At 49.6% G+C, this 22,962-nt stretch overlaps 1 long non-coding RNA gene across 1 annotated transcript; it reads left to right on the top strand.

Moving 5' to 3' along the window:
* The first annotated feature begins 2,611 nt into the window (after positions 1-2,611).
* LOC141161240 (uncharacterized) lies at positions 2,612-13,639 on the top strand. Its single transcript, XR_012250629.1, has 3 exons — positions 2,612-2,742; positions 3,127-3,200; positions 12,664-13,639. It is a non-coding gene; the product is annotated as an uncharacterized lncRNA (long non-coding RNA).
* The last annotated feature ends 9,323 nt before the right edge of the window (positions 13,640-22,962 follow it).

Genomic DNA, 22,962 nt, shown 5'->3' with positions numbered 1-22,962 from the left:
TGCTGTCTCCTCTCAGGTATAGGATGAGTGTGCACAGTGCTGTACTGCTGTCTCCTCTCAGGTATAGGATGAGTGTGCAGTGCTGTACTGCTGTCTCCTCTCAGGTATAGGATGAGTGTGCACAGTGCTGTACTGCTGTCTCCTCTCAGGTATAGGATGAGTGTGCGCAGTGCTGTACTGCTGTCTCCTCTCAGGTATAGGATGAGTGTGCGCAGTGCTGTACTGCTGTCTCCTCTCAGGTATAGGATGAGTGTGCACAGTGCTGTACTGCTGTCTCCTCTCAGGTATAGGATGAGTGTGCACAGTGCTGTACTGCTGTCTCCTCTCAGGTATAGGATGAGTGTGCACAGTGCTGTACTGCTGTCTCCTCTCCGGTATAGGATGAGTGTGCACAGTGCTGTACTGCTGTCTCCTCTCAGGTATAGGATGAGTGTGCACAGTGCTGTACTGCTGTCTCCTCTCAGGTATAGGATGAGTGCGCACAGTGCTGTACTGCTGTCTCCTCTCCGGTATAGGATGAGTGCGCACAGTGCTGTACTGCTGTCTCCTCTCCGGTATAGGATGAGTGTGCACAGTGCTGTACTGCTGTCTCCTCTCAGGTATAGGATGAGTGTGCACAGTGCTGTACTGCTGTCTCATTCCTACTTCTTCTATTTTAATTTTTAATCTCTATCCTTGTTATTGTGACGTTCGAGTCTCCCGGCCTCTGGAGAAGCTGGAAATGCTCCATATATACAAAAAACTGCAGATGAAGCCGCCTACCAGGGATATTCTAGATTACATCTACATCAACTTCATGCAGGAGGCCCCTAGACCTGGTTCATGAATACAATGCTAGAAGCAGTAGTGAAGACTGACACTCAGACAGCGCTGTGATTATTGAGGAACTTGGAATTCCAATCGGCGTGTTGTGGGATATTATTGCTACAGGTTCCTGTACTTTTGTGCTGATGACCTTGATTTAAAGTGACAGAACACTAGAACCTTGTGCTGTTAGGGAGCGCCGCTACCTATGCACTGTACACAGCAGTGATTGCCGGAGATGAGTCGAGTCCTCCTGGTTTTACTTTCATTTATTTCATAGTAAATATTTGCAGCGCAGCCCTCGGATGTGACCCGCGTTGTGTCTGCAGCCCTCGGATGTGACCCGCGTTGTGTCTGCAGCCCTCGGATGTGACCCGCGTTGTGTCTGCAGCCCTCGGATGTGACCCGTGTTGTGTCTGCAGCCCTCGGATGTGACCCGCGTTGTGTCTGCAGCCCTCGGATGTGACCCGCGTTGTGTCTGCAGCCCTCGGATGTGACCCGCGTTGTGTCTGCAGCCCTCGGATGTGACCCGCGTTGTGTCTGCAGCCCTCGGATGTGACCCGCGTTGTGTCTGCAGCCCTCGGATGTGACCCGCGTTGTGTCTGCAGCCCTCGGATGTGACCCGCGTTGTGTCTGCAGCCCTCGGATGTGACCCGCGTTGTGTCTGCAGCCCTCGGATGTGACCCGCGTTGTGTCTGCAGCCCTCGGATGTGACCCGCGTTGTGTCTGCAGCCCTCGGATGTGACCCGCGTTGTGTCTGCAGCCCTCGGATGTGACCCGCGTTGTGCCTGCAGCCCTCGGATGTGACCCGCGTTGTGCCTGCAGCCCTCGGATGTGACCCGCGTTGTGCCTGCAGCCCTCGGATGTGACCCGCGTTGTGCCTGCAGCCCTCGGATGTGACCCGCGTTGTGCCTGCAGCCCTCGGATGTGACCCGCGTTGTGCCTGCAGCCCTCGGATGTGACCCGCGTTGTGCCTGCAGCCCTCGGATGTGACCCGCGTTGTGCCTGCAGCCCTCGGATGTGACCCGCGTTGTGCCTGCAGCCCTCGGATGTGACCCGCGTTGTGCCTGCAGCCCTCGGATGTGACCCGCGTTGTGCCTGCAGCCCTCGGATGTGACCCGCGTTGTGCCTGCAGCCCTCGGATGTGACCCGCGTTGTGCCTGCAGCCCTCGGATGTGACCCGCGTTGTGCCTGCAGCCCTCGGATGTGACCCGCGTTGTGCCTGCAGCCCTCGGATGTGACCCGCGTTGTGCCTGCAGCCCTCGGATGTGACCCGCGTTGTGCCTGCAGCCCTCGGATGTGACCCGCGTTGTGCCTGCAGCCCTCGGATGTGACCCGCGTTGTGCCTGCAGCCCTCGGATGTGACCCGCGTTGTGCCTGCAGCCCTCGGATGTGACCCGCGTTGTGCCTGCAGCCCTCGGATGTGACCCGCGTTGTGCCTGCAGCCCTCGGATGTGACCCGCGTTGTGCCTGCAGCCCTCGGATGTGACCCGCGTTGTGCCTGCAGCCCTCGGATGTGACCCGCGTTGTGCCTGCAGCCCTCGGATGTGACCCGCGTTGTGCCTGCAGCCCTCGGATGTGACCCGCGTTGTGCCTGCAGCCCTCGGATGTGACCCGCGTTGTGCCTGCAGCCCTCGGATGTGACCCGCGTTGTGCCTGCAGCCCTCGGATGTGACCCGCGTTGTGCCTGCAGCCCTCGGATGTGACCCGCGTTGTGCCTGCAGCCCTCGGATGTGACCCGCGTTGTGTCTGCAGCCCTCGGATGTGACCCGCGTTGTGCCTGCAGCCCTCGGATGTGACCTGCGTTGTGTCTGCAGCCCTTTAAATCTGACGTCTGACGTTTCTATAAACTTCCTCTTCTTTCGCTCTTGGAGTCGCTCGTCTCTGGACCTTTTAAGTTCTTCATCTCTGATTATAGCAGGACCCTGCCCGTCCCCGGTAAGTGCCGCTTATCGTTTACATCTGTAACTTTACCCATCAGTCATTACTCCATCGGCATCCGCCCTCCAACTTATCACCAAATGCAAACTATCGCTCCCTGTTTTCTGCTGTTTCAGACTAGGGAGAAAGTGTACGAGAAGTGAAAGTAATCTATTGTTCCCTGTCATCTGCTATTTTCCAATAATAAGATGAGTGAGGACGGGATGTGCGGATTCCTCCCCTCGTCTGTGAATTATAGGGCGATTTATAAGGGGCCATACACCCACCATACGTGAGCGAGGACTGCGGAGTAATAAGTCTTGTGGTTGCAGTTTCTTGTGTTAACCCCTTGGTATATCTGTGCTGTAATAAACGTCAGTTATATTGTTGTTTTTGCCGCAGGTCCATGATGAGCGCCGCCATCTCCGTTGTGATGTGGCCCTTTCAATTTGCAAGAAAATGCGTCAGAGCGCTGGGTGAGTGCGGCACTTCCATAGTCAATGTAATAGGCATTTAGAGGGACACTTTGCAGAAAACTGATAGGCTGTGGTATACCATAAAGGGGCGGAGCTTGACACAAATTCCCCGGTCCAGGCTCCACCCACTTGGCCCCTGTATTATAAGTAGTGAGCTGCAATATCACACTCAACTTATATCCAGGGATTGCACTATTTTTGTCATGTTTTTCTTCGGCTATGTTCCCACACGTTGCGTTTTATTGCTGCGGATTTTTATGCACATTTTCCGCTGCGTTTTGCAGCACCAGCAAAGTCTACGAGAAACCAGAATTCTCTGTTTTTTTTTTTCCATCATGTTTTTTTTTTTTGGTTGTTGCTTATTTTGTTCCTTGGTTGGGTCCTTCCTGTACATGTGTAAATAGAGACAGAAGGACAGTGAAAAAAACACTGGAAAAACGCAACTGATTATGTTTTTTTTTTTGCCAGAGATCAGTTTTGCTGCAGATTTGTTGCGTAAAAAAAAAAAACAACATGTGTGAACATAGCCTTATCCTTGAAACCCACTTTAATTTTTTCCTGGAGTACTCCTTTTAAGCATTGCTGTGACTTTTCAGCTATTATACAGCATTGCATTATGGGGAAAGCACCACATAATATATAGGGCCTGGTGTAAATACTACCACTCCCACAATGTGTGGCACCCAGGGGAAGTGGGGATAACTCGGTACCTGGGCCTTTGGCCTTTAGGGATGTCGCGGTGGTCGGCTCCCGGGCCCGTACCCTGGGGTCTCTCCTAAAAAGGAGTTGATATTTGTAAAGTTTATAAAAGAAAGAGTTCGTGACGCCACCTGTGGCTTCTGGTGAGGATCACCAGCGCTGCGCAGTCCACTGAGGCTGATGATAGGGCAGCTTGATGGTATAGCTCTCCACAGGTAGAGCTGGGCCTCAGGGCAGTATAGGAACGGGGATGCAGGACAAAGAGACTCCGCCGGGCCAGAGCAAGAACAGGGACGGACACGATAGTCACTCCAGTACCTTTTACTGGTGGAATTTCAGGCACTCCCCGGAGCACTGTAGGGTGAAGGGTGCATATCAGGATCCTCCCCAATGAGCAGGTTTTGGGCCTCCTGGTTCTTGCTGCTGCGTAGTAAGTTTCTAACCTGCCTGGAGCTAGGCCTAACTTTGTCTCTGTCCTGCGCCGGCTGACCTTGTGGTAGGGCCTTCTCTTTGAGTGCACGCTCCCGACCTACGGGGCCTATGTGTCTCCTGGCTCTGGTGCGTATCAGCACTTTAGCGATCCTGGGACCTGTAGTTCTCCAGGGATTCCTGTTTATCTTACTGGGTCGTGGAGATCCCGGCAAGCTTCGGACCTGGTGTCCGGTAACTGATTATCCTTCGAGGTGAGCTAGTTAAGCTCCTCTGCCCCCTATGTATTAACTCTCTACTCCTTCGCCTTCGGCCTACTCGAGCCCTCAATAGGCCACTCACACAAACGGGCTGCGATTCACCGATCTTATGGCGCCGGCACACCTACAGCTCACCTCTCTGAGCTACACCGAGTCTGGACTCCACTCTGTATTCAGGCTTGCACCAACTGAACTCTCAGAGGAATTGCTGAGTCACTGAGCTCCACTGCAGACTGACCTGTTTCTATGTCTCGCTCTGCAGGAACTCATCAACAGACTAACGGCTGCCTGGCTCCACCTTCCCTTATATATCTCCCTAAGGAGCTCCCTCTGTTGGTCTGAGGTGGAAGGTGGAGATGTGTGAATGGTTATGGGGGCCTCTTGTGGAGGAATCCTTCAACACACCCTTCTGGGTCTGTGATGCCAAGCACAGCTGGGCTTCACATTCCCCCCCTAGTTAAACTCAGCACTCCCGGGCTGAAGCACATTTTATAAAACAGTAACAATAGGGAACATAAGCAATACTTGAACATTCTTCCCTTTATGGGAGGCACGAACCTTAAACATTGCATAACCATAACAATTACAGAGTGTCCTCAGAATCCAAGTCTCCTATGGTGAGGTTCCCATACAGGATGTCTATCTCACAAGGTAGAGTACTTTGGTAGTTTTGAGGGACCTGTCCTAAACCCCCTACGCAGGCCCTGGGGTGGCTGCAGGGCATGAAGATCCAGAGTTGGACCTCCACAAAAGCCACTCCAGACAGGTTTTCCTTCTGAGGTCACCTAAAAGGGGCACTCCAGGGAGCGCAATTATATACATCAAGAGTTTTTGGGCTGCACACAGTCCTCAGCCACGCAGTTCATTATGTAAATAAAGAATTAGTAGGAGAAAGCACAAATTAATAAGCATGCATGAAAATAAACAGTTATGCAATACATCACAGTTAAATATAGAATACCCCAGGGGTAACTAGCTACATTCTCTGAAATTTTTCTATTTATTGAGTGTACCTATCAGGAGGTTTACCTCTTGTGCTGCGTACTGATCTGCGTAGTGCGGTGGTTAGTGGAGTGTCAGTATCTGTATCCTCAGTTACTCTACCAGTTCTACGTGTAACCATGTTGTAAAACTGCCTTAACCTCTCTCTTGGACTGGCAAGTCTACCATTGGCTGGGCCCTCTTGCTCTGCTTCTTCCGGGGATGCTTCTTGAGCTGGCTCTTCTGCAGCACTTACAGGTTCAACTTGCTGTTGAGGATTCTCTGGCTGTTCATAGAATTGGAGTACTGGAATGATTACTGCACCTCCTATTTGAGGCCAATCCGCTGGGAAGTCTCCTAGGTCAGAGTGGATCACTGTTTCTTCAGGTTCTTCCTGGGTTGTGAAAGACACTTCATCTTGGGGTTTCAGTACGTCTGGACACAACTTTAAGTGGTCCCTGGACACTGTAGCAGATGTTTTTCCTCCATCACAACTAATTATACAGGTCTTTTTGTTGTCAAATTTTGATGGTAACACAGTGTAGGGGTCTTTTTCCCATTGGTCGTCGAGTTTGTGGTTACGTCTTTTTCTTTTTAGTACTGTTTCACCAGGTGTGAAAGGTTCTGCGGGTGCGTGTTTGTTGTATTGAATTTCCTGTTTTTCCCTCACCCGAGTGAGACTGTCCTTGACACAAGCTTTTACCCTTCTGTACTGCTCTTGTCTGGTGGTGTCCCAGTCCTCAGTGGTCATATCAGCTTCAGGCTCCACAACACCAAGCTCCAAGTCCATGGGCAGCTTTCCTGGCCTTGCCCGCATGAGATATGCCGGAGTGCAGTTGGTGGAACTGACTGGTATATGATTGTACAGATCCACTAGGTCAGGTAGTAGGTCTGGCCACTGGTTTCTCTCTTCAAGTGGTATGGTCTTCAGTAGGTCGATGATGATGTTGTTCATCTTTTCACAGAGACCGTTTTTGTGGGTGATACGGTGTAGTTCTGATCTTTTTACACCCGTAGAGATGGCAGAACTCTTTGAACAATTCAGCCTCAAAGGCCGGGCCTTGGTCAGTCAGTACCTTCTCAGGGTATCCATGGGGTCTGCAGAAGTATGCTTGGAACGTCTTCGCTGCTGTCTCTGCTGTCAGGTCTTTGACAGGGGCGACCACCAGGAAACGTGAGTAGTGATCCACCATGGTCAGAGCATAGGAGTACCCTGACCTGCTGGGGGACAGCTTGACATGGCCCAGGGCCACTATCTCCAGGGGTCGAGTCGTCTTTATGGGTTGCAGGGGTGCCTTCTGGCTGCTGAAGTCTTTTCTTCTTAGGCCGCAGGGTCCACAGTCCCGGCACCACCTCTCAATGGAGCTGCGCATTCCTACCCAGTAGAATCGACACTTCAGCAGGGTCTCTAGCTTTTTCCAGCCAAAGTGCCCTGCCTGACCATGGTAAGCTTCTAATACCATCTGGATGTCTGTCTTGGGGACTACTATCTGCCATACCATCTCATGAGTTTTTGGATTGACGTACCTCCGGCACAGCTTCTCACGGTAGATAAGCAGCCGGCTCCTCTCGTTCCACAGCTGCTTTGCTTGGAGAGACGCATCCTTCTCCAGAGAGGCACCTTCTTGGGTTATCAGCTGTTTGATGCGGCTGACAACCGGGTCGCTGTCCTGGGTCTCTTTCCAGCTGTGGTGAGGCAGGGGGTTTAACGTCTTTCCACGCTGCTTCCTGGAGACTCTCTGCTCATGGATCGTCCCATTCCGATGAAAGGCAGGTAGCTCAATCTCTTCCAAGTCATCCACTTCTTCCTCCGTGTCTGACTGGTGAGGCATCCTAGACAGGGCATCAGCGTTGGCGTTCTTGCGGCCCGCCCGGTATTTAATTGTAAATTGGTAGTTTGACAGCCGAGCCATCCATCGTTGTTCCAGAGCCCCCAACTTAGCTGTTTCAAGATGGGTCAAGGGTTTGTTATCAGTAAAGGCAGTGAACTTGCTGGAAGCCAGATAGTGCTTGAACCTTTCAGTGATGGCCCAGACCAAGGCCAGGAACTCCAACTTGAAGCTGCTATAGTTCTCTGGGTTCCTCTCGGTCGGGCGGAGCTTCCTGCTTGCGTATGCGATGACTTTCTCTTGCCCATTCTGCTTCTGACTTAAGACAGCGCCAAGGCCTTCATTTCTGGCATCAGTATACAGCAGGTACGGTTGGCTGTAGTCAGGGTAGGCTAAGATTTCATCACCTGTCAGGATCTCCTTCATCTCTTGAAATGATTCAGCCTGTTCTTTACCCCAGTGGAATGGGGTTTTTTTGCCTTTGGGGGACTGCCCTACCAGGAGGTCTTGCAGAGGAGCGGCTTTCTTAGTGTAGTCCTTTACGAACCTCCGGTAGTATCCGACTAGTCCCAAGAACTGACGCACCTCCTTGAGGTTCTTCGGCTCCGGCCACTTCTGGATGGCTGTGACTTTCTCTGGGTCTGGTGCTACCCCTTCCGGACTGACAATGTGCCCCAGGTACTGTACCTTCTTCTTGAGCAGGTGGCACTTTGAGGGTTTTAACTTCATCCCGTACTGGGACAGTGACTCAAATACCTCTGCCAGGTGTTTCAAGTGGTCCTCGTACGTTCTGGAGTACACAATTACGTCATCCAGGTAAAGTAACACAGTCTCGAAATTGCAGTGTCCCAGGCAGCACTCCATCAATCTCTGGAACGTTTCGGGGGCATTGCAGAGTCCAAACGGCATGCTGTTGAACTCGCAGAGTCCCATCGGGGTGGTGAAGGCCGTCTTCTCCCGATCCTCCTCAGCCACAGCGACCTGCCAGTAACCACTAGTGAGGTCAAGGGTAGAAAAGTAATTTGCAGACTTTAAGACAGCTAGGGACTCCTCTATGCGTGGCAAAGGGTATGCATCTTTATGTGTAATGCGATTTACTTGACGGTAATCTACACACATTCTCATGCTCCCGTCCTTTTTCCTAACCAGCACTAGGTGAGCTGCCCAGGGACTACAACTATCCCTTATCACTCCCGCCTTCCTCATGTCATGCAGCATTTCTTTTGCCTTCTGGTAGTGAGCTGGGGGTATAGGCCTATAACGTTCTTTAATTGGGGAATGGTTGCCTGTGGGGATATGATGTTGAACCCCCTTAACCCTCCCGAAGTCTAGTGGATGTTTGCTGAACACCTGCGAGTATTCTTGAACCACCCGGTGTACACCCTGTTTTTTATGGGCAGGAGTGGTGACTGTCCCAACATGGAGCTATTGACACCAATCCTCCACCTGGGTTGCAGGGTCATTATTCTCCACTTCTGGTGAAGTTAAGGACTCCGCCTCATGGATACAGTTGTTATTGACAGCATGTAATTTGGCAACAGTGGCATAACGTGGCAGTCTGACCTCATCTTCCCCTATGTTAAGAAGACGGACAGGCACCCTCCCATTACGTACATCTACCACCCCCCTGGTGGTTAAGAGCGTGGGTCTGTGCTCAGAGCAAAGGGGTTCTACTACCGCCTGGTAGCTCTGTCCTCTAAGACCTATGGCAGCTCTACACCAGATGAGCATTTCACTCATTGGGGGGACAACAATGGGTATAGGGTCTGTTACCCTCACATTACCGATTTCACCATCTGTTAACCTCACTTGCTGTTGATACATCAGGACACGGATCTCTTTCTGCAGCGCCCTCCTCTGTCTCGGTCTGGCAGTGTCAGCGATCTGTTGGAGCAAGAACACAACCTCTCCCAAACAGTTACCAGTGCCTAGTACCATATAAGGGTTGCTGTCATCAGGGTTAGACTCCACTACAATAAGTCCCTGGTCCTTCAGCTCCACTCTCCCCACTTTTACAGTCACATTCTTAACCCCGAGCAGGTTAAGGGGGAGTCCATTTGATGCATATACAGACAAATTTGGAGCTGGCGGACGTAGATCGTCCATGGACCAGAACCTCTTATAGAGGACTTCAGGCATGATGGTTACCTGAGATCGTGTGTCCAGCAGGGCATGCGTCGGGATCCTGTCCACCACAATGGACAGGAAAGGTCTTCCTCCGACGAACCTGTTGTACCAGTCTGATGGGCCTGGTGAGCTTACTCCTGGGTGGCAGCCCTCGGATCCAGGGTTTTCTCGTTTAAAGGACAATTCAGGGCGATGTGTCCGGTCTTACAGCATCGGTAGCAGATTGGTTCCCTTGGTGGACGGCGTTGATCACTGGTCCTCGGCGAGGGTGGTGTTGGCCTCCTCCTCCTCCGCATCCAGGGGACATCCTCAGGGCTGTCGGCTAACAGGATCTTCCCTCCTTCCTCATGCTCCGTCCGCAGCTGCAGAGCACTCAGCACAGTGGTCAGGGTTTTGCTCAACTGACGCACCTCAGAGCGCAGACTGTCCAGTTCTTTAGGGGACATTGCTGGAACCTTAGCTTCAGCAGTCACTGGAGAAAAGGTGGGTGTTGCAGGCTCTGGGGTAGCCCCACCGTGGTAGCGTTGGATGGCATTTGCTTCCAGGGGCTGCAGTCCTTTTATAGCCATGTCCTTGAGATTGTCAAAGGTGGCATCTGGATGATCCAGGGACCACCAACGCACAGTCCTGCTCTCCTCTGGAGACCTCAGTCCCCGGACAAACTGGTCCTTCAGCATTCTGTTCTCATTCTCAAAGCTGGTCGGACTAACCTGGTTCAGAGCCCGCAGGGTCCCTTGTAGACGCCAGGCGTAGTCCCGAACATTGTCCTCTGGTTGTTGGGAGCAGCTGTAGAACCTCATCCGGAGGTCCGCCTCAGTAAGGTCCTCAAAGACAGTCTGTAGTTTTTGGAATATTGCGGACACTGACTCCTGGTCTGCGGCCAACCATGTTTCCACTTCCCACTCCGCAGCACCGGTCAGCTGTCCTAATACAACGGCGACTCTTTGTTTGCCGGTCATAGAGTACATGTCTAAGATACCACATATCTTCCGCTTGAATCCAGACAGGGTATCTGGTTTGCCGTTGTACTGGGGGAGCCACTTTGCTCCAGGAATGTACGGTAAAGTCATAGGAATCACAGGTGTTACAGGCGCTGCTGGTGGAGCGGCGGCTTCGGCCTGCTGATTATCGGGTGCGGGCCGTACTTCAGGAACGTTGATCGGTAGGTCGGCATTCTGCTGCTCGACGGACATCTTAGCGCCCCCCTAGTTAACCGTGGCCTACCTTCTGGTTTTTCTTCCGGTAGGCCGCAGCTACGCAGGTGACGGTTGTCTTCAGGACCTTGCGTCGCTTGCGTCCTACGTCAGAGCGTTCAGCGACGCTCCGTACAGGACCTGGCGCTTCCTGCTTTAACGTCAAGGCGTGGAGCGTGTCCGGGACTTTGCGCTCTTTTGCAGGTACGCCCCTTATTTTCCCGCGGTTACGCCCTTCTTCTCGCTCAACGGCCCAACAATGGCGGCTATCTTCACCACAACTTTACATACACAGTTCAAAATAAAGGCGCACAGTACCCGGTGGCAACGGGCAAAACACGGCGTCGTTGCAGCGGGCACGCAATCCTGTTCGTGACGCCAGTTAGAGAGATGTGGCACCCAGGGGAAGTGGGGATAACTCGGTACCCGGGCCTTTGGCCTTTAGGGATTTCGCGGTGGTCGGCTCCCGGGCTCGTACCCTGGGGTCTCTCCTAAAAAGGGGTTGATATTTGTAAAGTTTATAAAAGAAAGAGTTCGTGACGCCACCTGTGGTTCCTGGTGAGGATCACCAGCGCTGCGCAGTCCACTGAGGCTGATGATAGGGCAGCTTGATGGTATAGCTTCCCACAGGTAGAGCTGGGCCTCAGGGCAGTATAGGAACGGGGATGCAGGATATAGAGACTCCGCCGGGTCAGAGCAAGAACAGGGACAGACACGATAGTCACTTCAGTACCTTTTACTGGTATAATTTCAGGCACTCCCCGGAGCACTGTAGGGTGAAGGGTGTATGTCCGGATCCTCCCCAATGAGCAGGTTTTGGGCCTCCTGGTTCTTGCTGCTGCGTAATAAGTTCTGACCTGCCTGGAGCTAGGCCTAACTTTGTCTCTGTCCTGCGCTGGCTGACCTTGTGGTAGGGCCTTCTTTTGGAGTGCACGCTCCCGACTTACGGGGCCTATGTGTCTCCTGGCTCTGGTACGTATCAGCACTTTAGCGATCCTGGGACCTGTAGTTCTCCAGGGATTCCGGTTTCTCTTACTGGGTCGTGGAGATCCCGGCAAGCTTCGGACCCGGTGTCCGGTAACTGATTCTCCTTCGGGGTGAGCTAGTTAAGCTCCTCTGCCCCCTATGTACTAACTCTCTACTCCTTCGCCTTCGGCCTACTCGAGCCCTCAATAGGCCACTCACACTAACGGCAGCGTGCCGCGGTTCACCGATCTTATGGCGCCGGCACACGTACAGCTCACCTCACTGAGCTACACCGAGTCTGGACTCCACTCTGTATTCAGGCTTGCACCAACTGAACTCTCAGAAGAATTGCTGAGTCACTGAGCTCCACTGCAGACTGACCTGTTTCTATGTCTCGCTCTGCAGGAACTCATCAACAGACTAACGGCTGCCTGGCTCCACCTTCCCTTATATATCTCCCTAAGGAGCTCCCTCTGGTGGTCTGAGGTGGAAGGTGGAGATGTGTGAATGGTTATGGGGGCCTCTTGTGGAGGAATCCTTCAATACACCCTTCTGGGTCTGTGATGCCAAGCACAGCTGGGCTTCACAAATGCACCACAGCAAAGCATATTCTGTACAGACTTTGATCCAGCAGGGGGCAGCGTGAGATGCAATGTCTTGTGATACTGAGAGCTAACTGGATACCAGCAGAATTCGAGTACTGCTTTAGATATAACTGACGTATAAAGGTAGTCCCAGACTAGCTCATGCAATAGTATCAGTGCCTGTGTTGTGGTATAGAGGGGCGGATATATCATTGGTGCACTCACACAGGGGCCCAAGAGGTAAGGGACCCATTACCCGCTCCAAATCAGCAAGGAGCTTCTGTCATAGCAGAACTATTGGACTGCAAAGGATCCGTATACTGTTCTCGCACAGGGATCCTTGTCCGTCTGTGTCCGCCAGTGACGTTACTGATCTCTTTTTTTCTGTCTTTTAGCTAAAAAGTTGAGTCCAAAAAGAGCTACAGAGGAAGATGGAGAAATGGACCCAAGAGATAACTGCTGCTGCTGTTTTCTGAAACTGTGCGGAGCTGGAACGCCATTGGGAAGCATCTACCGGGGCCCTCCACAAAATGACATAGTCTAAGCCTCCCTGTCTGATATATCTGCCATTGACCGGGAAGATCCATGGTGCGATGACTTTTACACGTCTGCATCTCAGTTAAACTGACGCTTCAGTTACTGCAGATCGAACCTTGGTCTTTGCCATGACGGCATCTTATTGACATGCACTTTCCCCTGCACATTCACTCCCCATTTCTGTATATTCCCCCTTTGTATATTGTTAACGTCTAATACAAAGACGACAAAATCCTATTTTTATATTGCATCCCTCCCCCGACTACTAGGGTCCAGTTCATTGTCCGTGCAGGATATCAAGATATAGGAGATACTGATTTAGATGATTTCCCAGCTCTCCCTTTGTCATTCTTTACATCTTTCAGGAAGTAGTGTGAGGTCAGGATGTGGTTAGTGGATTTCCTATAAAAAATTGTAGATATGTTGACGACGTTTTATTTTTTTTCTTATTTCCTTCACTGTAAAATAGTGAGACTCTCATGAGACCTTTACATGGGGTTGAGTTTAGAGTCTCACCCCACCATTACTGTAGAGTCCAAGAGGTGGGAGAGTGGTGTCAGTGCTCAAACGGCCCTCACCCAGGAGAAAAATCCCCAAAAATTTAGATATACCGGTGGAAAGGTCTTTCACGTTGGCATGGCGGGTAGGGGTCAAAGGTGTGACTGCGGAAAAAAAGTAATCCAAACATGGTTTTGGTGTTCACAGTGGTAAAAGAGAGGGAGCGACATTTTGACTCCATATACAGTTATATGAAAAAGTTTGGGCACCCCTATTAATCTTAAGCTTAATGTGGTGTTAAAATTGGTGTTTTTGCAACAGCTATTTCAGTTTGATATATGTAATAACTGTTGGACACAGTAATGTTTCTGCCTTGAAATGAGGTTTATTGTACTAACAGAAAATGTGCAATCTGCATTCAAACAAAATTTGACAGGTGCATAAGTATGGGCACCTCACCAGAGAAGTGACATTAATATTTAGTAGATCCTCCTTTTGCAAAAATAACAGCCTCTAGTCGCTTCCTGTAGCTTTTAATGATTTCCTGGATCCTGGATGAAGGTATTTTTGACTATTCCTCTTTACAAAACAATTCCAGTTCAGTTAAGTTTGATGGTCGCCGAGCATGGACAGCCCTCTTCAAATGATCCCACAGATGTTCAATGATATTCAGGTCTGGGGACTGGGATGGCCTTTCCAGAACATTGTAATTGTTCCTCTGCATGAATGCCTGAGTAGATTTGGAGCGGTGTTTTGGATCATTGTCTTGCTGAATGATCCATCCCCTGCGTAACTTCAACTTTGTCACTGATTCTTGAACATTATTGTCAAGAATCTGCTTATACTGAGTGGAATCCATGCGTCCCTCAACTTTAACAAGATTCCCGGTGCCGGCATTGGCCACACAGCCCCAAAGCATGATGGAACCTCCACCAAATTTTACTGTGGGTAGCAAGTGTTTTTCTTGGAATGCTGTGTTTTTTTGACGCCATGCATAACGCCTTTTTGTATGACCAAACAACTCAATCTTGGTTTCATCAGTCCACAGGACCTTCTTCCAAAAAGAAATTGGCTTCTCCAAATGTGCTTTTGCATACCTCAGCCGACTCTGTTTGTGGCGTGCTTGCAGAAACGGCTTCTTTCGCATCACTCTCCCATACAGCTTCTCCTTGTGCAAAGTGCGTTGTTTAGTTGACTGATGCACAGTGACACCATCTGCAGCAAGTTGATGCTGCAGCTCTCTGGAGGTGGTCTGAGGATTGTCCTTGACTGATCTCACCATTCTTCTTCTCTGCCTTTCTGATGTTTTTCTTGGCCTGCCACTTCTGGCCTTAACAAGAACTGTCCCTGTGTTCTTCCATTTCCTTACTATGTTCCTCACAGTGGAAACTGACAGGTTAAATCTCTGAGACAGCTTTTTGTATCCTTCCCCTGAACAACTATGTTGAATAATCTTTGTTTTCAGATCATTTGACAGTTGTTTTGAGGAGCCCATGATGCCACTCTTCAAAGGAGATTCAAACAGGAGAACAACTTGCAAGTGGCCACTTTAAGTAGCTTTTCTCATGATTGCATACACCTGGCTATGAAGTTCAAAGCTCAATGAGGTTACAAAACCAAAAAAAGTGCTTTAGTAAGTCAGTAAAAAGTAGGTAGGAGTATTTAAAACAAGAAAATGATAAGGGTGCCCATACTTATGCACCTGTCAAATTTTGCTTGAATGCAGATTGCACATTTTCTGTTAGTACAATAAACCTCCTTTCAAGGCAGAAACATTACCGTGTCCAACAGTTATTACATAGATCAAACTGAAATAGCTGATGCAAAAACACCAATTTTTATAAAACATTAAGCTTAAGATTAATAGGGGTGCCCAAACTTTTTCATGTAACTGTATGTAATCGTTTCAGGTTTCGGAAGTAGAACCGCCACATTGTACTGTACTGGACCTAATAAATCACCCGCACCATTAGAGGTGAAATCGGAAAGAGAATTATTTGCACTTCACCAAATCTTAGCAAAAAAAAAAGGAAAAAAAAAATTTAATTTTGCACAATTTCGATACCTAACATATAATCTAAAAAACGACCATAAAACTGATTTGAAAACGTTTTTCATTATTCAGATGGATGTAATTGGACACACTCCTAACAGCTTAATCGAGCTGCTATTTCCTTTTTCCATGTGAGAGAATTGTACGATAGTGTTATCATCATCACTATTATTATCGCCCTCTTTTATTGTGCTGTTTTCACTCTGATTTAATGAATCATGTGATCTATAACAAGTCTATAATAAAATATTACAGATCAGTAATACTCGTCTGTCACATTTTGAGGCAGTTTTTGGCTGATATGATATCAAATATATCAATATTACATGAGACCCAAAAGTTGTGAAGTTTGTGCTCGTTTGCCCATAAGGACGTGTTATGTGCCAGGTTCGTAGAAGGAAAAAAATGTCCCCTAATTCGGAAATAAAAACTTTCAGGGCTGCGTCAAAACAAGTGTAAGTTCGGCCTTAAAGGGAACCTATCACCCATAATTCATTAATAGGTATTTTGCCGTTGTTGCCCACTCCTCTCATCCTGAGACCAGGGTGTGAACACTTATTTTTTTTCCATCCTTTCTCAGCAGTTTCCTGTAGATTTCATTGTGTCGTGACTGCAGCTCCGGAAACCTCTCAGGATTTATGTAACAATTATTTGGGGTGATGTAATTTCTAGCTTATTTATATTTCCTATTTCATCTCCACGCCCCGTCTGCAGTCCTTGTCATCCATAAAAGCCTGCCATGTAAAAAAGAAAAAAAAAAAACAACCTTAAAATGTTCAAAATGTATGTACCCCCCTCAATGATGCAAATGATCAAAGCACGCTATGTGCAGACACTGAAGAAGCAGGAAATGATGGGAGATTTCAGCTCTGTAGCCTGCAGAATTTTTTAGTTTCAATTAAAAATGGCTCTGTGGTTGGCTTATTATAAGCGAGGACTGTTCTGTATGTAATAATTTGTAAAAATCCCCTTCAGACAGCAATGACAGATCGCAGATAAACTGTAAGCAAATACCAGATCCGGACCATTCAGAGCTGCATTCCCAATTCTGCTGGAATAAACTGTATTTTGGTTCTACCTATTGTCATTGATGTGACCTACAAGGTGTAAGTTCCTAATAAGCAATGGCCGCTTTTTGCCTAACCACTGACCTTGTTGTTTTGGTGCCCACCTCTGCACTGCCCAGATCCCATCTAAACCTGCACTAACTCTGCAGCTAACAGGTCCCACAACTGTCACATACATGTTCATATACATATAATAAGCAGAGTATAATACGTTAAGCATAAGGAGGGAAAAGGCGCATGACCGGTCCGGTCACCCCCTTACATTGGGGTAGGGCAGGCCTGCGCAATATACGGCCCGTTAAAGGGTTCGCTGAGACCCACAGAGCTGTCCAGGAGACATCGCTCCCCTCTGGGACTGGGGCAGAGGAGCGCCGTTAACCCCGCCCCGGATGTGCAGCACTGTGATGAGGTCAGCATGCCTGCTGACATCATCACACTGGTGCCGCAAACACAGTGGACAAGCCGGCCACCGACCAACGCTCCATGGAGGAACTGAAGATGAAATGTATAATCAGTTTAGATGAGGGGGCCGGGGGTGGGGAGGATTGGGGTTACTGCCAAGGCACATTATGGGGGGAGGAGTAATTGTAAAAGGGGACACAGAATAGTGAGGGGCAGTGGCGTGGGAGGACATAATGCAGAGGGACATTGTGGGGGAATATTATGGACAGACTCCGTGTCGGGGGAGAGTAAATTATGAAGTAGGGCACTGTGTGTGTGGGGGGGATTTTATGGAGAGGCTCAGTGTCAGGGGTATATCATGGAGTGGGGCACTGTGTGGAGTGGGGATGTTATGAAGAGGCTCAATGTGGGGGGCATATAATAGAGAGTTGCACTGTGTGGGTGGGGGGATATTATGGAGAGGGGCACTATGGAGGGAGGGGGATATTATGGAGAGGCTCAATGTGGGGGATATTGTGGAGAGTGGCACTATAGGGGCATATTATGGAGAGGTTCAGTGTGGGGGAATTATGATGGAAAGGAACAATGTTGGTGGGACACTACAGAGATGGGCAGGGTGGGGGGGCAGTATGGATTGGGGCAGTGTGGAGGAACAGTAATGAGAGGGATAATGTGGGGGAGAAGTATGTAGAGAGGCAGTGTGGGGGGAATATTATGGAGAAGAGCTCTGTGTGGTGACATTATAGAGAGGGTTATATTATGAAGAGGTGAAATAATGTCGTTTTTTTTAATTTCAAGAATAATAATACATATTAGCGATCATTTTCAACGTTTCGATCCAAGCCAGGACCTTTCTCAAGAGTTGCTAAAACAAGATATATATAATTAGTTCATCAGACATGGTTGACAGAAAAACTAAGACTATGGGGGTGTGGCGCCCTGCTGAGCACTGGTGCCACAGAACCCAGAAGGGTGCATGGATGGACTTCTCCACAAGAGGCCCTCACTACATTCACACACTTCCACCCTTCCACTTCATACCAGCAGAGTGAGCCCCTTAGGGACGTATATATAGGGAAGGTGGAGCCAGGCAGCTGAGTTGGTCTTCAGTTTAGAGTTCAGACAGAGAGGAAGTCTGAGAGAGTGCTGACGCTCAGAGAGCAGCGAAGAGGCAGCACGCTGGCTGCTGTGCTTAGGCGAGCCAAGGCCTACAGCACGTGTGAAAGCCTAGTGAAGGCCCCGAGTGTGGCCAAAGGTGAGAGGAGAAGGAAGAAGTAGCAAGGGGGCAGAGGAGCATACCAGGCTCACCCCGAGATATATACCGGACACCGGGTCCGCGCCTACAGGGTCCCTTAATACCCAGTAGGGACCACCGGAATCCCTGGAGGACTACAGGTCCCAGGTTTACCAAACGCTGACTACAGTACCAGAGCTAGGAGTCACGGAGGTCCCAGCGACCAGGGAGAGTGATCTCCAGGAGAAGGCCCTATCACCAGGTCAGCAGGTGCAAGAGAGGGACAGTAACCAAGCTAGGCCTAGCTCCAGGCAGGTCAGAATCTTAGCGAGTAAAGCCACGGATCAGGAGGCCCTATACCCGCTCACTGGGGAGAGTCCAAAAGTGCTCCCTTCATCCGGAGTACCCTGGACCGTGCCTGAATCATCACCAGTAAAGGTACTGAAGCTTATCCCCGTGTGAGTGTTCGTCTTTCCTCCAGGACCGTCCTGCCTTCTCTCCCCAGCACCACCATCCATTACATCCCACGCTGCCCTGAGGCATGCTCCACCTGTGGGGAGCCATTCCATCACAAGCTGCCCTACCATCTGCTTCAGAGGACTGCTCCGCAGCGGCGGCCCCCCTTTAGCCGCATTCCACAGGTGGCGTCACGAACTTTCCAAATTTCCAATAAATAATCCCCCTTTTCATTGACCGCCCTGGGTCACGGACCAGGCCAGCAACCTTGATATCCCCCATACCGGCATCCATAGGCCCGGCTGCCGAGTACCCCACGGCCCAGGGGGTGCGTCAAAACTTGGCGTCACGAACAGGATTCCGTTCCCGTTGCCATCGGGTACTGGGCGCCTTAAAAGACTGTAGTACTCACTGTGGTGAAGGTTTCCCGCCATTCCCGAGATTTCCCGCCATTGTCCGCCATTTTCCTGTCGCCGAGCGGGAAGAAGAGGGGCGTCACCGTGGGAACACGAGAGGCGTAACCGCTGGAAGCGCGCGAAGCCTAGGACACGCCCCACCCCTGACGTCGAACAAGGAAACGTCAGGTCCTGGAAGGAGTCCAGAGGACGCTCTGACGTCAGACTGGAGCGACGCAAGGTCCTGGAAGAAGACCATCGCCCGCGGAGCTGCGGCCTACCTGATAAGAAGTGAAGAAGGTAGGCTCCGGTTCACTAGGGGGGCGCGACCATGGCTGATGACCAGCAAGCCAGCATTCTCTTGATGAGCTTCAAGAGGTAGTCAGCGGAAATGGTCTTCCAACAATCTTGAAGGCGTTCCCAGAGATGCTTAGCACTTGTTGGCCCTTTTGCCTTCACTCTGCGTCCAGCTCACCCCAAACCATCTCGATTGAGTTCAGGTCTAGTGACTGTGGAGGCCAGGTCATCTGGCGTAGCCCCCCATCACTCTCCTGCTTAGTCAAATAGCCCTTACACAGCCTGGAGGTGTTTGGGGTCATTGTACTGTTGAAAAATAAATGATGGTCCAACTAAACGCAAACCGGATGGAATAGCATGACCCTGCAAGATGCTGTGGTAGCCATGCTGGTTCAGTATGCCTTCAATTTTGAATAAATCCCCAACAGTGTCACCAGCAAAGCACCCCCCACACCATCACACCTCCTCCTCCATGCTTCACGGTGGGAACTAGGCATGTAGAGTCCATCCGTTCACCTTTTCTGCATCGCACAAAGACACGGTGGTTGGAACCAAAGATCTCAAATTTGGACTCATCAGACCAAAGCACAGATTTTCACTGGTCTAAAGTCCATTCCTTGTGTTCTTTAGCCCAAACAAGTCTCTTCTGCTTGTTGCCTGTCCTTAGCAGTGGTTTCCTAGCAGCTATTTTACCATGAAGTCCTGCTGCACAAAGTCTCCTCTTAACAGTTGTTGTAGAGATGTGTCTGCTGCTAGAACTCTGTGTGGCATTGACCTGGTCTCTAATCTGAGCTGCTGTTAACCTGCAATTTCTGAGGCTGGTGACTCGTATAAACTTATCCTCAGAAGCAGAGGTGACTCTTGGTCTTCCTTTCCTCGGGCGTTCCTCATGTGAGCCAGTTTCTTTGTAGCGCTTGATGGTTTTTGCAACTGCACTTGGGGATACTTTCAAAGTTTTCTCAATTTTTCGCACTGACTGGACTTCAGTTCTTAAAGTAATGATGGCCACTCGTTTTTCTTTACTTAGCTGCTTTTTTCTTGCCATAATACAAATTCTGACAGTCTATTCCAGGGGTCCTCAAACTTTTTAAACAGGGGGCCAGTTTACGGTCCCTCAGACCATTGGAGGGCCGGAATACAGTTTTTTAAAAAAAACTATGAACAAATTCCTATGCACACTGCACATATCTTATTTTGTAGTAAAAAAAACAATACAGGAACAAATGCAATATTTAAAATGAAGAACAAGTAAAGTTAAATCAACAGGTATTTCAATAGGTAGGTAACTGTACCCAATAGGCAGCATAGGTCCTCAATAGGCAGGTAAATGTCCCCAATAGGCAGCATAGGTCCTCAATAGGCAGCATAGGCCCCAATAGGCAGGTAAATATCCCCAATAGGCAGCATAGGTCCCCAATAGGCAGGTAAATGTACCCAATAGGCAGCATAGGTCCCCAATAGGCAGGTAAATGTTCCCAATAGGCAGCATAGGTCCCCAATAGGCAGGTAAATGTTCCCAATAGGCAGGTAAATGTCCCCAATAGGCAGCATAGGTCCTCAATAGGCAGGCTGTTTCCCCCTTATAATGCCCTATGCAGGCTGTTCCCCCCTTATTATGCCCCATGCAGGATTTCTCTTTCTCCCACCATATAATGCCCCGTGCAAGATATCACTCCCCTGTCTTTATAATGCCCCATTCAGGATGTCACCCCCCATATAATGCCCCATTCAGGATGCCACCCCCCCATATAATGACACATGCAGGATATCACTCCCCTGTCTTTATAATGCCACATGCAGCACGTCACCCCCCCCCCATATAATGCCCCATGCTGGATGTCACCCCCCATATAATGCCCAATGCAGCATGTCACCCCCCCATATAATGCCCCATTCAGGATGTCACCCCCCCCCATATTATAATGACCCATGCAGGATATCGCTCCCCTGTCTTTATAATGCCCCATTCAGGATGTCACCCCCCCATATAATGCCCCATGCTGGATGTCACCCCCCATATAATGCCCCATGTAGCATGTCACCCCCCATATAATGCCCCATTCAGGATGTCACCCTCCCCCCCCATATAATGCCCCATTCAGGATGTCACCCCCCCCCCCCATATAATGCCACATGCAGGATGTCACCCCTAATATTATGTCCCATGCCTCCATACATAAAAAAAAAAAAAAAATCCAATACTCACCTCCCTCCTTGCCTGCTGCCGCTGCTCTACTCGGGTCCGGACTCCAGCGTCTCCGGCGTTGTCCCTCTCTGCGCTCCCTGTGACGGCTCAGGGGAAGGCGAGGTGAAAAGACGTCACCGCACCCTCTGACCTGAGACGTCACAGGGAGCGCAGACCAGGAAGACATCGGCTCTGCGGAGGCACGGGGAGAGGTAAGTATCGGGCTGCCGGGGCCCTGAGCAAGCAGGGGGAAGGGCGGGCGCTGACACCGCTCTCCTCTGCCCACAGCTCGGCGGGCCGGATAAAAGTCCTCCGCGGGCCGCATGTGGCCCGCGGGCCGTAGTTTGAGGACCCCTGGTCTATTCAGTAGGACTATCAGCTGTGTAACCACCTGACTTCTGCACAACACAACTGATGGTCCCAACCCCATTTATAAGGCAAGAAATCCCACTTATTAAACCTGACAGGGCACACCTGTGAAGTGAAAACCATTTCCGGTGACTACCTCTAGAAGCTCATCAAGAGAATGCCAAGAGTGTGCAAAGCAGTCATCAAAGCAAAAGGTGGCTACTGTGAAGAACCTAGAATATAAGACATATTTTCAGTTGTTTCACACTTTTTTGTTAAGTATATAATTCCACATGTGTTAATTCATAGTTTTGATGTCTTCAGTGTGAATGTACAATTTCCATAGTCATGAAAATACAAAAAAAATCTTTAAATGAGAAGGTGTGTCCAAACTTTTGGTCTGTACTGTATAAGGATTATGGATTTCGAGCATCTTCCTCCATTCCTTTAGAGTCTGGTTAGTTCACTCAAAAGATCATAAGACTTTTAATCCGAGGGTTCAGATATTATTAGATATTATTCTGGTGTGACTTTTTTATGCACCTGCATTAAGTGAGGTTTTGAGACAAAGCCTTAAACTGGAGTCCTCCCTCCGCGCAGATCTAATCAACCTTTTATGACTCAACCTTCATCCCCAAAATTTAGATGTCATTCCTGTTAGTCTTCATGGGATAATCTAGTGGATTAACAAGGAGGTGAGCTAAACACACCTTCTCGAACCTGTTTTCCAACTTGATGTATTGCTTAATATGCTAAACACACCTTCTCGAACCTGTTTTCCAACTTGATGTATTGCTTAATATGCAGTGTAGAAAAGGACACTGCCTTTTCTACACTGCTTTGGGATACCGCCTGAATCCCCTTTAAAACAGGATTCAGACAAACCCGAACCCCCAACTTTGACGACATAGACTTTTATGACACGAACAAAGTTCAAATGAACAGACCGACAGTTTCAGAATAAAAAAAATAGTTAATTTCCATTGTTGGAAATCCTACAGGCCAGATCTTTCTCTCCCCCAATGTCAACTGTCGGTTGATCCTGCCAATATTATTGGGTTGTGCCAGCTTTAGTCTCATATTTATGGGAACCTTTAATGCTACTGCTCGATGGGTTGCATAGTACAAGGTTTGTTTGACTACGGTATGTTTTCCTTTAGCTGCTCTATATCTCGCCATATATTAGACCAAAGAATACAAGACTGGACTTTTCTGAATTACC

Source organism: Phyllobates terribilis, unplaced genomic scaffold (genome assembly GCF_046119375.1).
Source record: "Phyllobates terribilis strain yellow unplaced genomic scaffold, ASM4611937v1 Scaffold_9__5_contigs__length_417890890, whole genome shotgun sequence".
NCBI lineage: Eukaryota > Metazoa > Chordata > Amphibia > Anura > Dendrobatidae > Phyllobates > Phyllobates terribilis.
Note: the sequence above shows the minus strand (reverse complement) of the source record. Positions and strands in the feature narration are given on the sequence as shown.